Genomic DNA, 16,407 nt, shown 5'->3' on the forward strand with positions numbered 1-16,407 from the left:
GAGGGTTAATTCAGAATCCTATATGCAGGGGAAGAGAATGTAGACTGACTGTAGGGGATGGGAAGCAGAAGGAAGCCAGAGAAACTTAAGCAAAGGGTCACTCAGCATGGTGACCTGCCTCAGATGGCTCGTCCCCTGGGCTAAAAGGCTCATCCTGAAGTTGGACCCATCGTCCCCCTTCCATCCACCTAAGGAACCATCAAGATTTGGAAGAATCAAAGGAAACACATCAAGAACACCTACATTTGAAGATTATGCAGACTTTTGGGAAGGACTTACTTCTCTGGGATGTTGTCAAATTCCAGTGGCAACTTTACAATCTTCCAACTTTGAGGGAGAAAGGAATCTGCTGGGCAGGAGATGAGACAAGATCCCCTCATAAAGTCTCTTCCATCCGGTCATAAGATGAGCCTGGGGCCACACAGATTCTAGGAGGAGGAACCCAGCCCACTTCTAGGCCAGAGGATCACACTTTCTGCTCACACAGAGCAGTCGCTCACAGGCCACTGGCGCTTTAATCCACGAGAAACAGCAGGGTGATGAATCTGTGGGCAGAAATCCAATTTCCTCAGGATTTCAAGAATGTGAATTGTTTCCTGGATAAGAGCTAATGACAGCTAATAGGCCAGTGCTGGGTACCAGGCCAATGACCTCGCAGCAGTTGCCGATTTCTGTTGGCCATAATCACAACTTCCACTGCTATTTCATCCTCCCCTCGTATTATTGGCAGCACAGCCACACGTTCACGCTCCTACCGCTCCCAAAGGACGTCAGCATGCCTCCTTTACAAAGGTACACAAAAGCATCCGCTGTCCCCCAGTGGCCTCATGGGAAACAAACCTGCACAGAGATAAGCCTAATATCCCCCTCGATGGCTCTCATCTGTATGCACCATCCAGTTTTGTTTGTTCAAAAGCAAAGGAAGTGGAGTTGCTTTAAATTTATGAGCTGACAAGTTTCTGAGTAATGGTGAATCACAGCTCGATATTCACCTGAAGCTCAGGCGGTGAGCTGGCTCGGGCTGCATCTCTTCGGGGGGCACAGGAATTCACTGAAGGATCACTCATGGCCCTGAGCAGCCTGGAGTGAAAGATGGAAGGCTGGACGAGGCCAAGGTCAGCACGCCCATGGAGAGGCTGCCGCACACCAGAAAAGCACTTCAGAGGGCAAAGATGTCAACCCAAGTGCTGGTTAAGCAATGGAAAAATAGGGGTTGGGACATGAACATATGGAAAAGAAAACAAAAATATTGGCTTGACCAGGTAGGTCTTGGATGCTAGAGAAGAGCCCGCATAGCACAACCCCAGGGCAAAAACTGCCTTGGAATTAATCAGCCTAGAAGTTCCAATTTCTCCCCCTGGCCCTGGGACACTCTCCCTACTTCCAAGCCCTGAAGGTAAGAAATTTCCAACTCATCTCTTAAGAATCTGCACAAAGTGATCTTTCTTGAAGTTCCTGCCTCGATTTCCCCAGAACTGGTCAGTGTGAGTCACAATTTTTACCACATGCAATATGGAGGTTTGGTTTTCCAGGGAGGTTCGCATCTTTTTTCATTGAGGTAAAAATCCTGTGGACAGAGGAGCCTGGTAGGCTGCAGTCCATGGGGTCACGAAGAGTCCAACACTGAGCGACTTCACTTTCACTTTCTTGCATTGGAGAAGGAAATGGCAACCCACTCCAGTGTTCTTGCCTGGAGAATCCCAGGGATGGGGGAGCCTGGTGGGCTGCTGTCTATGGGGTCGCACAGAGTTGGACACGACTGAAGCGACTTTAGCAGTAGCAGCAGCATAGTTGATTTACCACGTTGGTTACTTTCTGCTGCACAGTGAAGTGAATGAGCTACATGTATGCAGAAATCCAAAAAAGAGGGATGTATGAAGGTTTGTTTTTATGTCTGTCTCTTCCACCTGGGATGATAATCATCTCAAGAATGAAGATCAGGTTGGAAGTATCTTTATACCCCCAGGGACCGGCATGAACGTGAACGTGAAGTTGCTCAGTCATGTCCAACTCTTTGCGACCCCATGGCCTGTAGCCTACCAGGCTCCTCCGTCCATGGGACTTTCCAGGGAATAGTACTGGAATGGACTGCCATTTCCTTCTCCAAGGGATCTTCCCAGCCCAGGGATCAAACCCGGATCTCCCGCATCGTAGACAGACGCTTTACCATCTGAGCCGTCAGGGAAGTTCTAATGGGACCGGGATAGCACTTAATAAATCCTTTTAGATAGGGAAGGTAGGAAAGAAATAGGAGGGAAGAGAAAAAGGCGGAGGGAGGAGGAAGGTAAAAGAAGGGTTTAGCTTTCAACTCGGTAAGACACTTGCTTTATCCAAAAGAAATGATCCAAACTGGGTTGTACTAGAAGGCAGCAAAGAGCAATTACAATCTAAATTTGCTGTGAATACTATTGATAAGATTCTACGTTTTACATTCTTGATTGACGAGGAACATGAAAAGAACTGGCGAGAGACTGTCAAAAAAATTATTTCTGAATGGGATGATCTTCTTGTAGATAAGACGCTGCAGAGCTGCACCCATAGCTGCCAGCCTAATTAGAGATGCTTACCCTCCACCCAGTCAGTCCCAGAGAATCAGGACAGAGAGGAGCCGGGCCACTCTGCTCCCCACTTCCATCCCCAGGGGCACTGGGAGACTTCCTTCCAGCAAAGCATTCTGAGGGATGCTGTGAGATTTCCGAACCGCCTACCTCACTGCAATCCTGATCAGCTCAAGCCTTCCTGGAGAGATGAAACGAGGCCGTGGGACGATTCGGCTCAAGGCAAGGAAACGTGAGAGAAGCACATGTGATATCACCACCCCCTCAATTTGGAAGCCTTACTCCTTCCTTTCCCTGAATGACTTCACCTCTTCTCCTCACATTCAGTTGAAACAAGGGCCCTATGGAAGGCATTTCCGCTCACGAGTCCTGACACCAATGCAGAGGTTGCTCTGGATGGGTTTCTAGAGACACCAACGGGAATCTTGAGACTTCACGTCACTTTGTTGGATAAACACAAACCACAGAGAACAGTACAAATTTGTGCTTTTGTTAAAATCTGTACATACACAAATATATAGAAATAAATGTAAATATGTGTATATGTATACATATGTGTGTATATATACATTCATTATATATATATATTCATATGCATTATATACACATTCTTTTATTCCCTAGCTCTGTCCACTGAAAAGACCTGGAAGCAGTGACTCATCAAATGCATTTAGCACACACAGCATTAGATGTTGATGTCTAAATGCCATCTGGCACTAAATGAGAGACAATCCCATTGAGAGACGTCCTGTAAAATCACCTGCCTGAAATCTCTGTCAGGGTCATGAAAGTCTAGGTGATGAGGAACTGCCACAAACTGAAAGTGAAAAGGCATGACAATGAACTGTAGCAGCTACTCTGGACTACATCCATTTCCTATAAAGCACATAATGGGGACAACTAGAGAACTCTGAAGAGGATCTGAGAATTAGATTGTACCAATGTATCGATGTTAATTTTCTGATGTTGGTGACTGTGCTGTGGTTGCACAGAGAGTATTTTTGTTTATGGGAAATGTACCCTGAAACATCAGGGGTAATGGGACATGATGCTGATAACTTATCCTCAAATGACTCCGAGGAAAGATCTTTACACTTTACACACACACACACACACACACACACACACACACACACACACACACACACCCCTACATATGTAGGAGCATTGTAATATGTAGGAAAACAGGACTCTGTTCATAGATGATACATGCTGAAGTAGTCAGAGGAGAAAAGTCATAATGTCTAAATCTTCCTTTCAAATGATTTGGAGAGAAAAGTGAAATGTAGCAAAATGTTACTGATTGGTGAATCCCAGTGAAGAGTACCCTGGATTCATTCCTTCAGTTATTCTGAAGGCTTAGAAAGCAGAGGAGGTGACAAGCGACAGAAAGTGGTAGTGAACAATAAAGTTTCTAGGAGCTCTAAATGGGGAAAAAAAAATTAATGAAAACCCCAAACCAAAGGAGCATGCTTTTAGGGATGTTCCTGACTTGCTTTATGACATGGAGAAACATGTTGGGACTTCTGCTCCCCTTCAAAACAAAAGACACTAACTCAGGAAAAGCTTGTCCTGGTGTCATAAAGAGCTTACCTGTATCCTAGCTTCTGATAGAGCGCCTTCTACTCCCACCAGGTGTACCAGGATGCAGCCAAGGCCGCACTGATTCCTGGCACACAGAAAACCACCTCTCATTCTTCCCGCCCCCGTGTGAAAGCACTGCAGGGCGTCCCTTGGGCTCTCATCTGTTCTCCCTGCAGCGCCCTAAATCCTCCTGCCTCGTGGAGAGGTCACAGGAGGGGTGGGTAGTGGAGCCGTTATAGGAAGGGACTAATAAGACCCTGTGATGGAGACAAACCCACTTGATCCTGTAGTTACACTGCATTGTGCCTACAGCCTAGAAACTTATCAGGGGCCCATAAAACGCTTGAGATTTTTCAAGTTAAAAAAATATTTAGTTTGAGAAAGAGAAAAGCAACCCTGACATCCAGGAGCTGGCCTGGTGCTATCAGCTAGGCCTTGGCATTCTCCTATCGAACAGAAACAACTGCCCAGAGCAGCAGCATCAGACGAGGCTATTGTGTAAGCAGGACAGATCAAGACAAAACAAGACCAGTCCGTGATCATGTCAAAACACAGACAAAACCTGAACGCTGTTGAAGCCAAAACACACCAAACATTCCTCCATCCCAGCTAAAATTCGTGACCCTAGCTGTTCCACCAGTCACAACTTTGGCCCCCATTAGTATTCCCTCTCACCTCCAGAGAAGATTTTTGAAGATACCCAATCAGAATTACCCTACTTCCTGACAACATCCAATCCAGAGCCAAGCCCCACCTCCCTGAACTCTCTCCCAAATCACCTAGTACCAGCCCAGATCCCATCCTTTCCATCACCCACTATGAAGATGTCTGATGGTTCCTCATGGTGTATATTCTCTGTCACTACAATGAATAATGAACCCTGGGTGTACGTATGGGTGCTTAGTCACGTCCAACTCTTTGTGACCCCCATGGACTGTACCCGTCAAGCTTCTCTGTCTATGGAATTTTCCAGGCAAGAATACTGGAGTGGGTTGCTCCTTCCTACTCCAGGGGATCTTCTTGACCCAGTGATCAAACCCAAGTCTCTTGCGCCTCCCACATTGGCAGGCACACTCTTTACTACTAGTGCCACCTGGGAAGCATATAATGAACCCTAACTTGTTCAAATGCAAGTGTGTTCCTGGTGATCTTGGTTAAAAGGCATTGACAAGCTCCATGTGCTAAAGAATATTTGGTTCCAGAACCCTGTGAAGTGAAAGGGAAAGTTGCTCAGTTGGGTCTGACTGTTTGAGACCCCATGGACTATACAGTCCATGGAATTCTTCAGGCCAGGATACTAGAGTGGGTAGCCATTCTCTTCTCCAGGGGATCTTCACAACCCAGGGATTGAACCCAGGTCTCCCACACTGCAGGCGGGTTCTTTACCAGCTGAGCCGAAGCCCAGAACATTGTTTAAAAAACAAAAACAAAAACCCTAATTAGGTAAATACTCAGCAAAACAACACTATGTCAACGTCCTTCATTGTTAAATTTATAAATCATAAAATTGTATGCCCTCTGAAAATAATTTCCATGTTACATTAGATTTTCGCACTACACAAGAATCCCCAAGTCTGCCGGCTGATGACTGGGAAATCATGGCCAAATGTCAGTTAAATGGGTAGCCAATTATATAAGCAAATTATGAATTATTATGTTTGACAGAACAAGTTAGAGTGCCCGGGGTCTGTAGAGACTGTAAATACCCCAGTGGGGAAGGTGATGTGCAAGGTTTGTTTGCTAACAGAGAGGCATGAGGGTTAGAGCGGAAGAAACACCAAGAGACCATGGTTCTGCCCCTGAATGGAAACCAGTGGGCCCGGAGACTGGGTCCACTTTCCCCGCTACCCCACAGTCAGCCTTTTTTTAAAAAAAATAATTATTATTATTTTGTTTGCTTTGTTTTTTAATTTATTTCTTTTTAATTGAAGGATAATTGCTTTACAGTGTTAGTTTGACTTCTGCCATTCATTCATGAATCAGCCATAGGTGTACATATGCCCCTCCCTCTTGTACCTCCCTCCCGCCTCCCACCTTCTCCCACCCCCACAGTCAGCTCTTTAGTAGTAATCTCCTGCCATCCCACAGGGCAGACCCCGTGCTGGTTGGCTGTTAGATGGGTCACACAGCTATAGGCGGATGAAGTCAGACCAGCACCCGGCTACCCTTACCAAGGTCAACCCCAGGCTGCCGGCACCTTGGCCTCCCTCGTGGCAGCTCCTGGTTCCTGTCACCCCCATCTTCTTTTGGGGCACTTTCCCATTGGTCCTCAGCCTCTCTGACACGAGGGCTCTTCTCTTCCTCTTCATCATCTTGCCTCCACCGCACCCTGGGGGATCCTCTGCTAAATCCGAAGCTTCTTGAAACACCTCGCTTCCTTCCGATCTCCCGCCCCATCTCTCCCAGACACACAGAGGAAGCCAGTCCGCCTGCGCCCGACAGCAGACATCTGCCACAGAACATGATCATCAAAAGGAAGCCTCTGGAGGAACTTTCCTTGTCCACTCAGCAGTCACACTTCTGGGACAAAGAAATAAAACCTAGAACTAGAGACTCTGAGACGTTTGGAAGTGGAAATTGAACTTGGAAATGATTCTCATTTTTCATTTCAGAAAACCACAGCCTGTGGGGTTCAAGTTTTTTCCTGCAAGGCTAGGAAGCCTGATTTTTGCCTTTCCCCCTGAAGTCTCTTGGTTTTATAATTTAGTGGGAAGCAGAAACTTTTTTTTCTTTTTCCTTGGTCAACTTTCAAAAATATAATAACTGTGAAATGGTACGTGGTTTGTTTTTTTTTCCTAAAGCCCCCACAAAAGGCAGTGCAGTATGAATTATATCTTTGTCGGTACAGGTTATGAAATTACTCGGGAGAGTCATTTCTATAGAGACTGGCAGTGCAAAGCCTATAACTCAATGGAACGCAATTCCACTCAGAGCTCCCGGAATGTAATTGATGGAAGGAAGCAACATAAATTACCTTACCATTCTTCATGGATAATGTCTCTGTTTCCCACACAATCTCATTTTGCACACAAAACAAACAAAGCCAAATTCAATCTCCCAAATTGTGTCTCCCCTTGTTTGCTTTCTTTTAAAAATCCTTCTGCCCACGTCACCCAGAGCCAACGCGCTCCTGCCAGGCAAATTAAGTCCGGTCCTGGCAACATGCTTGATATCCTCCTCCCATTTCCCTCCCCCGTCCTGATCCTCCAGCCCTCCTTTATTTCAGACGGAAACTTCATTTGGAGCAGTGACAAAAGCATAAGAATCAAAATTTTACCAAGAAAACACCAGTCACCTTGGCTTTGATTTCATTTTCCAGGCAGACTTGCAGCAGAACAGCAGATTCCTTTGTCCCTCTTCGCAACAACTAGCAAAATGGTTAACTGAAAAGAAAAAAAAAAAAATCAAGTTCTCCATGGTCAGGAGAAAAATGATGGGGGCTGGGGTAGAAGGGAAGGGTAGGATACAGCATAGATGCGGAATCTAAAGAGAAATGGTATAAATGAACTTATCTACAAAACAGACTCACAGACTTAGAGAAGCAAATTATGGTTACAGAGAGTGGGGCGGGAAGGGTCGGGGGAAGGGATAGTGAGGGAGTTTGGGACCGACATGCACACATTGCTGTATTTAAAATGGATAACCAGGGACTTCCCTGGTAGTTCAGTAGTGAATCCACTTTCCAATGCAAAGGACGTATGTGGGTTCGATACCCGGTTGGAGAACTAAGATTCCACATGCTGGGATTGAGAGTGGTGGAATTAAGCTCATATGACACAACCAGAGAAACCTGTGCACCGAAATGAAGAGCCAGAATAGCAAAACTAAGATAAAATAAATGCATAAGCAACAAGGACCTACCGTATAGCACAGGGAACTCATTCAATATTGTGTAACAAGCTAAATGGGAAAAGAATTTGAACAAGAATAGATACATGTACACGTACAACTGAATCATTCTGGTGTATACCTGAAACTAACACAACATTGTTGATTAACTACACGCAAATATAAAATTTAAAAACAGTTCTGAAGTATCGCACTAAGAGCTTGATCTTGATCTTGAGAGCATTTCACTAAGTGAAATAAGTCAGACAGAGAAGCACATATACTGCGTGATATCACTTACAGGAGGAACCTAGAAGATCTGAACTCATACACGCAGAGTAGAATAGTGGCTACAGGAGCCGGAAGTAGGGGGAACTGGGGAGATATTGTTAAAGGGGACAAACTTGCAATCAGAAGATGACTAAGTTCCGGAGATCTAAAAGCACAGCCCAGGAATGACAGGCATCAATGCCATATCATAAACTCCAAAACTGCTCAGTGTTCTCAATCTTAAGTGTTCTCACCACAAAGAAGAAATGTTAATTATGTGACATGATAAAGGTGTTAGCTAACGATACGGTAACGCTACGGTGGTAATCATGCTGTAATAGATAAATGTATCAAATCAACACCTTGTACACCTTAAACTCACACAACATTATGTGCCAATTATATATTTTTTTAAAAAAGGAAAAGATTGAGACACTAGGAGCCACTGCTGCTGCTGCTGCTGCTAGGTCACTTCAGTCGTGTCCGACTCTGTGCGACCCCACAGACGGCAGCCCACCAGGCTCCCCCGTCCCTGGGATTCTCCAGGCAAGAACACTGGAGTGGGTTGTATTTCCTTCTCCAATGCATGAATGTGAAAAGCGAAAGTGAAGTCACTCAGCCTTGTCTGACTCTTAGCAATCCCATGGACTGCAGCCTACCAGGCTCCTCCATCCATGGGATTTTCCAGGCAAGAGTACTGGAGTGGGGTGCCATTGCCTTCTCCACAGCCCTAATCTAATAAGTTGCGTCTGACTCTTTGCAACCCCATGGACTGTAACCCACCAGGCTCCTTTGTCCATGGAATTCTCCAAGCAAGAATACTGGAGTGGGTTGCCACTTCCTTCTCCAGGGGATCTTCCCAACCCAGGGATTGAACCTGAGTCTCCTGCATTGCACGCAGATCTTTTACCGAAGAAGGGGACCACAGAGGATGAGATGGCTGGATGGCATCACTGACTCGATGGACGTGAGTCTGAGTGAAGTCCGGGAGTTGGTGATGGACAGGGAGGCCTGGCGTGCTGTGATTCATCGGGTTGCAGAGTCGGACACGACTGAGCGACTGAACTGAACTGAGCCACCAGGGTGTTGTATATTGCAGTAGAGAGAGGCATCAAATCAACACTTTGTACACCTTAAACTTACACAACATTATGTGACAATTACATATTAAAAGAAAAAGACTGAGACGCCAGAAATTAGAGCCCTACTCTCACAGGAGGTTAGGGCAGGTCCCAGAGCTCACCCCAGAGCTCACCCCAGAGCTCCAAGCTTCAGGGCTGCTCACTGATTCCAGCTCTGCCCACCTGAACAAGTTAGATCTGCAAACACCCGACTCAGGGACTGAAGGTGTCATTTCGAGTCTCCCTGACCTCTCAGGAAGGATTTGGGCAGACAGGACCTGACAACTGCAAACAAAAACCTGTGCCTCTGTATCTCCGGCCCCTCCTCTGTGACCCTAAGAAAAGCAACGTGTGAAGCAGGTGTTATTCCTGACCTCTTCATCTGAGTCGGACTGATTTCCGGAACTTTTCATCTGAGTCTGATTTGAAAAACAAGATTGGAAGTTTTTGTAATCTCTGCCAGTTGTAAGTTCTCTTACTGAAAATACTCAAGAATTTAGCTCTACCTATTTTGGATTTTGTTTTCCACCAAATAAACTATAAGGGGCTAAAATTTGGTCCCTAGAAGTGTGTCAGACCAGTTGCAGGTGGTTTGTTAAGCTGAAGTCTATAAAAGGGATCTACAACCAAAAGACATTCCAGTGGAGGCTGACAGAGGATAGATGAAGTGATAACTCAAGTTCGGGAAGGTTGATTCAAATGCCTCTTAAGACAATGCCGAAAGCAGCTTGAATCTGCTCTGAATTGTCCTCTAAGAAACCCCAAGACTGGGTGTAAATCCACCTTTTATTTGCATGACTTAGCTTACACTTGTGGATTCATTTTCCTCCTCTTACTCCCAGTCCAGTTCACATAAACCCATTTGTTCTGTCTTCTATGAAGGTCACACCCACTTTAAGTGGACAGAACCTAACACCAATTCTGGAAATGATCCCCTAGCAGAATACATCTGCTGAATGTTTTTGGCATCTTTAGACTGATTAAGAGTATAGCAGGTACAGGGGAAAAGAAATACACCTTTTAAAAAAGCCAATTAGAGGGAAAATAAAAAAGGTGGAAGAACTTCCCTGGTGGTCCAGTGGCTAAGATTCTGCACTCCCAAAGCAAGGGGCATGGGTTTGGGGAACTAAGATCCCACAGGCTTTAAGGTGCAGCCAAAAAAAAAGGGGGAGAGCCAATTTGTGTTGTATAATTTTGACAGAGACAGAAGTGGAAAATTCATTCATGATTTCTCATTATTCATCGAACAAACATGTCCAGAGGGCCTTGTGTTCTGGGTAGCGTGCCAGGTGCCAGAGATACAAAGGTAAAACTTGTCCTCCCTTGGGACGCCCACAGGAGAAGTAGGGAGCAAAGGCACTCACAGCTAAACAGTTAGCACAACCCATAAGGGCACACCCAGCAACAGCTCTGGGAGGGGAAGACAGATTGCCTGGAGGACCAAGAAGTCTTCCCTTGGCAGGGAGAGGTAAGGCCAGCTTTGGAATGCAATTTTTCTCTGAGTTAAGACTGGATGTAGGGACTTCCCTGGTCCAGAGGTTAAGACTCTGTGCTTAGATCCTTGGCTAGAGAATGCTGCACAGCACAACCAAAAAATAAATAAATAAGAGTGGATGTGCTAAGGAAAAAAAAAAACTATCAGTCACAGAGGCCAGGCACAGGCTGAGAGCAACATATAGCTGGTTATAGCCAAGGATAAACCAGTGGAGCTGATGAGGAAACAAGAATTCGCAGCTGATCCACCTAATCAGACCACTCTTTGATGTCTGAGTGTCCTGATAATATGAATTTTCCAACTGATACAGTGAGTCTTCCCACTGATACAGCAGCTCTCGGTTGATGTTTATTCTTTGTGTCAGTGAGTTGTTTTTTAAATAACAAACTTGGGTGGGTTTCTCCTGGACTCTCTGCATCTGGGCAGACTCAGTCCTCACGTAGCAGTCACCAATGCACCATCACATAAAAATGAACCAAACTGGACATCCCTGAAACCATAGTTGTTTTTTTTTTTTTTTAATGATCTCCCTGGCCCCTGCTACTGCTAAGTCACGTCAGTCGTGTCCAACTCTGTGCGACCCCATAGACGGCAGCCTACCAGGCTCCCCCGTCCCTGGGATTCTCCAGGCAAGAACACTGGAGTGGGTTGCCATTTCCTTCTCCAAGGCATGAAAGTGAAACGTGAAAGTGAAGCCGCTCAGTTGTGTCCAACCCTCAGCGACCCCATGGACTGCAGCCTTCCAGGCTCCTCCGTCCATGGGATTTTCCAGGCAAGAGTACTAGAGTGGGGTGCCATTGCCGTCTCCACCCTGGCCCCTACAGGCACCAAATTTTCAAATCTTCAGTTACTGTGGTTTTAAGAGACCACCTGGTTACTGAGGCCAAAGAAGGATCCAGCAAGATCCATGACAGCAATAAAATGTATTCAGCCTGCAGCTACAGTTACAGGTATCATTTATCACCAGTATGCTTTCCATAAGTTAAACTGAGATGTGCACATGTGAGTGAGTGTGTGTGTGTGTGCGTAATCAACAGGAATAATTTCCATTCCAGTCTTTTTTTCATAGTTAGTTTTTCCAGGCCCTGGTAACCCTAAAAAGCCTAGTGTTACATAAACCAACAGGATGCCCAGAGCTTACATGCAGGTAACATTTCTCCATGACTTTGCTCCCTGGGGCTTCTGCAGAGAGTATTCTGGGGCTAAGCATTGATATTTTTTAACAATTTGTTCCAGAGTCATTTTTGTCTTCTCAGGTAGTAAATACGTAGTATTCATCTTCCACTCCCTTCTGGGAAAACGAAAATAAATAATGACATGAGACGACTGCAGCCTCAGGTCCCTGAACTTGCTGGCACCTAAGGGGACCCCGGCTTTTAGAGGGAAAGGATGTGGCTGGTCTGGAAAGTTCCTCACTCCCTCTCACTCTAAGGAACTAGACAGTGATTGTGAATTTCTGAATCTCTCACCGACTCCCTTGAGTGTGTGTCTTGTTTTGAGACGGGGTTCAAGTAGTTAACTTTTACTGGGGAAGAAGGCAGAGGCCAAGGTAGAGTGGAAAAGGAGCAGCTGGGAATGAAGACAGCGAGTGGGGGCCTGGACTGCTGGATTGACAGGTGAGACTAGTTGACAGGAGGAAACCAGCCCAAAACAGTGACTCTGGTAAGCTTGAGCTGTGCTTCCTACTTTATCACATCCTGTGCCTCCAAGGTGCAGATCAGACTGTAGTTTTGTCTTAATGTGACGCAAACACAGTGGCTGACTCACTCCTGTATTTTAGTAAGCTGTTTCTCTTACTTTGCAGCCTTTCTAGTGGTCCAGCCACCATCACCTGACTCTCCCTCCCCTAAGGCTGCCGCAGGATTTTGAACACCCTCTGCTGACTTCCTAGATGTAGGGCCAATGCCTTCTCCCCCTAACCCCCCCACCCCGCCCAAATAATTCAGCACTGGAGAAACACATGGCCCCCTAGAATTCTCAAGCCTAGCATTCAGCAGTCCCAGGCCCGAGTACCCCTCCTCGGCCAACTATCACCTGTATAATCTCAGGCAGAGCACCCAAGTCTCCTTCACCTCACTATTTTTCAATGATAACACTGAAAAATGATAAGATTCCCTCAACCAAACAGGGGTTTGGTATAGCACAGGGAACTCTGCTCAGTGTTACCTGGATGCCTAAACGGGAGGGGAGTTTCAGGGAGAATGGATACATGTATATGTATGGCTGAGTCCCTTTGCTGTCCTCCTGAAACTATCACAGCATTATTAACCAGTTATACCCCAATACAAAATAAAAAGTTAAAGAAACAAATAGGGGTTTGGTGGAGATGAGGTGAGACGATGTTTTGTTTTGCTTTGTTTTTAAGCCACTTAGCACAACGCCCAGCATAGAGCAGGAGTTCGGTGTGCAAGAGCTATTTTGACACATTACGATTTTACATTAGATGTTCATGCCGTATCTATAACGATCGTCCTTTTCTGCTCTGACATGGTGATTCTCCTAGAGGCAGTAACTGGAAATGCATCTCCATGTCAGAAAATTTGCTTTCCAGATTGACTCGGGGACCAAATTACCCTGAGAGGACAATCCTTTCCGATATGGAAAAACTGGGAGTTAGAAACTTAAAGGGAACAAAAGAAGACTCTTGAGAGTCCCTTGGACTGCAAGGAGATCAAACCAGTCAATCCTAAAGGAAGTCAACCCTGAATATTCATTGGAAGGACTGATGCTGAAGCTTCAACACTTTGGCCACATGGTGGAAAGACCCAACTCATTGGAGAAGATCCTGATGCTGGCAAAGACTGAAGGCAGGAGGAGAAGGGGATGACAGAGGATGAGATGGTTGGATGGCATCACTGACTCAATGGACATGAGTTTGAGCAAACTCCAGGAGAAAGTAGAGGACAGAGAAGCCTGGCATGCTGCAGTCCGTGGGCTCACAAAGAGTTGAACACGACTTAGTGACTGAACAATAACAACAATAAGGAAGCTAAAGCATATTTCTACAGAGAATAGTAACAATATAACAACAGCTGTGGTGTGTGGCAGACAAGCCCAGAATGAGTAGCAACGTCCATCTCCCTGCGCTAAGTCTGCGTGGAGATGCTCAGGGTAGGAAGCCTGGAATACACCATCTGTCACCAGATTCGTTCCTTGTTGTGCTGTGTGGTGGCCAGACTCTATTGCATCCATTATCTATTGAAACTGGGATGCTTCAACACACCAAAACAGACGGGACCAAATCCTAAGGCAAAGCCTGTGGCTCTTAATTAAGCTCAGGACAAGTTCAAAAACTGGGGTGGGGCTGGGGGTGGGGAAATGGGGTGGCCCTGATTGTCTTAGGTAACGAAGCCTGGCCATCAGAGACTTGGGGAGAGTCAAGGTCAATTGAGAAGTCCCAGACCTCCTCAGCCTGTGCGCACCCCAGACCTCACCAGCTCTGAAGATCCATCTCATTTCATCACATCCAGTCCAATGTTTCATTCAGTTTCCCTTCCCAAATAATTTCTGAGACCTCCTCTACCAGCACCAAGAATGCTCGAACCTTCTGCAAATCAACCTCGGTGAGGCTTGCCCCCAAGACTAGCTACTCAGCCGCATACAGCAATCTCCTCTCTGGCCTGAAAGGCCAGTCTCCAGCTGCGAGTCACCTCTGCTCCCCTCTCCTCGAGCCACTGTCTCCCATGAGTGGACAGAGACCCCTTCTTAGATCCCTCCCCCACAGCAATGGAGGACACCAGATGGAAACTGTGGACAAGACCACACTGTAGGTTTTGAGGCTCACCGACGAGAAACATGATAGTTGGGATACATCTGCCATCAGAGGGGTCAGAACAGGCTTATTTGGGGTCCCTTCTGGCTGTAGCCCCTCAAAGAGAGAAGCAGATCCCACCTTTCCACTCCCTTTGTCTCTAACCAAAAACCATCCACTTACAGAGGCTCAGATCCTCCTCAACCACACCCCAAGATAAACATTACCAAGCAGATTAGTGTGCCTTGGTGGAGGACGTCTACACCGAGATTGCCTCCCCATGCTCCCTTCAAACACCAGCCACCTGCTCTGACACAGGTGTCACCCAAGGGCCCACTGAGGGGCTTTCAGAAAACAACCAGGGCTCGGTCTAAAGCAAACGGATGCTTTCACCAAAACGGCTAGCCGCTTTTAAACCTTTTCCCTCCTTTCTATCCACCAAGACTTCAAAATCTTAAAGCCTGATTTCACCCAGGACACTATTAAAATAGAAACTGCTCTCTAATTGAAATCACTTGTGAAAAAGAAACTTCAAAGGACCCACGTCTCTACCGGCTGAGCTTCTCGACTCACATCCTACACGGGGCCACTGGCTACATGGGCAGACACAGACCCTCGGCGCTGAGACGCCCTGTGCTTTGTCTCTCCCTCAGTGGAACGGCAGCTCCCACAGACTCTGTGTGCCCGGCATAACTGCCTCCACTGACAGCCGATGAGTCACTCCATCACCACTGCTTTCTTCCGTTCTTGCTTTGCGTCAGCTGAACTTAGTCAATATAACACACGCTGTATGGTTCAAGATACTATAGAGAAAAGCTTTTGGGGGGTCAAACTTAGGCTTTAAAAAATATTAATTGGAATTACAGGTCTTTTTCACAAGGTCCGGCACTCTCTAGGTGTTTCCACTTGTTTCAATATTTTGTTAATCCAGCACAGATTCATAGAGGGTGTATGCAAAACATACATTTAGTTGTCTCAGCCTTGACCATGCCAGGCACCATTCACAGGTAGGACGACGGGAGAATTCATCCCGAGTTCCGGTTGGAGATGTCTAGGCTTGTCTTCAAGGTGCTTCCTCCCACCAGGGTCCTGAGGTCCATGTTGATGGAAGAGGATGGACTCTCCTCGGAGAGCTAGGATTTGAGGTTCCAGGGCTCCCAGGATTCTGAGTCAAGAGGAAGGAGAAGAGAACCTTAGAAGCAGAGAAGAAAGAGCTAGGATCTGTATGGGAGACAGAAAATTCCAGAGAATACATACACATTTGAAAAAATGTTGCAAATCACTTAAAGAATTAGCGTTGACATTTGAGTCAGCGGCATGAACATCCTGGTTGTCTCCCGTCTTCATCAAACAAAGCTTGAGTTATTGCTTCCCACATGCCAGGGGACACGGTGTTGACCAGCTCCCAGCTCTGCTACCATAGAGCACCCAGCCCAGCAGAGGGGCGATGAGGGTGCTGTGCTTTGTATCAGGTAGGCAGAGTTTGCTACAAGAACAGGCAGGAAGTCAGCCTAGTCTGAAAGATCCTCAAGCTTTCCTTAATGCCTGAGCATCAAATAAAAGGCGGCTTCCCTGGTGGCTCAGATGGTAAAGAATCTGCCTGCAATGCAGGAGACCCGGGTTCAGTCCCTGGGTCAGGAAAATCCCCCAGAGAAGGGAATGGTAACCCACTCCAGCATTCTTGCCTGGAGAATGCCATGGACAGAGGAGCCTGGCGGGCTCCATGGGGTTGCAAAGAGTCAGACATGACTGAGCAACTAAGCACACACACGGAATAAAAACTAAGCAATGTCTGCCATC

The 16,407-nt window shown here is 46.4% G+C and overlaps 1 long non-coding RNA gene across 5 annotated transcripts in view; it reads right to left on the reverse strand.

Annotated features, from left to right (window-relative positions):
* LOC105605199 (uncharacterized) overlaps positions 1 to 16,407 on the reverse strand; it is a 208,338-nt gene that overhangs the window by 121,785 nt on the left and 70,146 nt on the right. For 2 of the 5 annotated variants that reach the window (XR_009598618.1, XR_009598616.1), the window contains 2 exons: positions 15,572 to 15,772; positions 7,438 to 7,525 (listed from right to left, as the gene is read on the reverse strand). This is a non-coding gene — a long non-coding RNA (uncharacterized LOC105605199). Of the gene's footprint in view, positions 1 to 7,433; positions 15,773 to 16,407 lie in introns of those variants that run through there. The other 3 variants (XR_009598615.1, XR_009598617.1, XR_003587153.3) reach the window with 2 other exon arrangements.

The sequence above is a fragment of the Ovis aries genome, chromosome 26 (genome assembly GCF_016772045.2).
Source record: "Ovis aries strain OAR_USU_Benz2616 breed Rambouillet chromosome 26, ARS-UI_Ramb_v3.0, whole genome shotgun sequence".
In the NCBI taxonomy this organism is placed as follows: Eukaryota; Metazoa; Chordata; class Mammalia; order Artiodactyla; family Bovidae; genus Ovis; species Ovis aries.